The following is a 1,723-nucleotide window of genomic DNA, read 5'->3' as shown; positions in this document are numbered from 1 at the left end:
TTTAAATCCTACCTACCCTCATCGCTCTTGTGAATTGCTCTTGGGCTTAATCCATTCCCAATTAACTTTAGAAGCCAGGATAATAATAATAATACCGTGTTTCTCATATAATAAGGCCGGGTCTTATTCTTTCTTGAGCCCCGAAAAAATGGCTAGGTCGTCTTTTCGAGGGTGACTTAAATCCCCCCCCTGCATCTTCGGGCGGGCAGGCAGCGACAGCTTGGATGTTGACCTCAGCGTTGGTGGGGCACTTCGTATTGGGGTCAACGCAGGCAGCACCATATCCAGGTGTGCAACAAAAGTACTTCCTATCGGCAAGCCCCCCCACCATTCCCCCCCATTTCGCATGTTTTAATATAGGCCTTAATTTGGGGGGAGGGGCTTAATTTCATTTCATGCCTATAAAACATGCTGGGACTTCCTATTGGGGGAGGCCGTATTGTTGGAGAAACAGGGTAGGAGTTCCTTTTCTGGGCAGTACCACATTCTGGATCACTGACACTACTGTATCATTTTAAAAATAAAATTAATTAAATGTGCACTAGGCTGGCTTTCCCTTAAAACATACAATAAAAATAAAGCAAAGATACTGAGTTGAGCTGCATCAAAACTGGTGGACTGCAGCCTGCTGCACCAATCTAAGGGAATTATCTTGCTTTCTTCAATAGAGAAAATGGAAAGTAGAAAACATTACTTTCCATTTTTTCTATTGAAGAAAGCAAGGTAATTCTAGAAAATAAGATGCTAAAAGGTAAAGGTAAATACTTTTCTTTAAAAAACATCAAACAATATTTTTACACTGCATATAAAATTGCTGTAAAACTTTGACAAGGCTAATACTATTTTTCCTCAGTGTCATTATGATTAGATGTTAGGTGTGGGAATAGAAGGGGAACTTACCAAATTTGTGGATGATACTAAGCTGGCAGGAATAGCCATCACCCTAGATGATATGTTCAAGATCCAGAAAGATCTTGACAGATTGAACACTGGGCCCGATTTAACAAAATGAAATTCAGTGTAGTGAAAAGTAAAGTCTTGCACTTAGGCAAGAAAAACCAAAAGTACACATATGATGAATAATTGCAAGTACTTGGTATGGTTAGCCTAGTGAAGAGAAGGAATAGGGAAGACATGATAGTCTTCCAATATTTAAGGGGCTGTCACAGAGAGGAGAGGGTCAAGTTATTTTCCAAAGCATTGGAAGGCCAGACAAGGAGTGGAAAGTGATCAAGAAGTGATTCAAACTGGAAATAAGGAGAAATTTTCTGCCAGTGAGAACAATCAACCAATGGAACAGCTTGCCCTCGGAAGTCGTGGGACCTTCACTTGAGACCTTCAAGAAGAGACTGGACTGCCATTTGTCAGAAATGCTGTAAGTTCTGCTTTGGTGTGGGATTGGATGAGAAGTCCTACAACACTGGTGTCAAACTCAGTTTCATTGAGGGCTGGATCAGCATTATGATTGCCCTCAAAGAACCAGGAAGGCGTGGCTGGGTAGGCATAATTGGATGGTCATGTGGGCCTGGCCAACTTGACGTCACTCACATCAAGGGATGCCTGTGTTGGGCCAGACAAGGTTGGGAGAGAGGATCTGGAGGTCCACAGGAGGAGGGAGAGACTAGGGCGAGTACCAAAGCCTCACACATCTAGGAGACCTACAAGGTCTCTTCCAACTCTATTAATCTGTTAATTAATTTCTATAATTAAAAAACATTCAAAA

This window comes from Notechis scutatus, chromosome Z, assembly GCF_049901735.1.
Source record: "Notechis scutatus isolate UNSWTSFEM ecotype Mainland chromosome Z, rNotScu1.2, whole genome shotgun sequence".
In the NCBI taxonomy this organism is placed as follows: Eukaryota; Metazoa; Chordata; class Lepidosauria; order Squamata; family Elapidae; genus Notechis; species Notechis scutatus.
Note: the sequence above shows the minus strand (reverse complement) of the source record.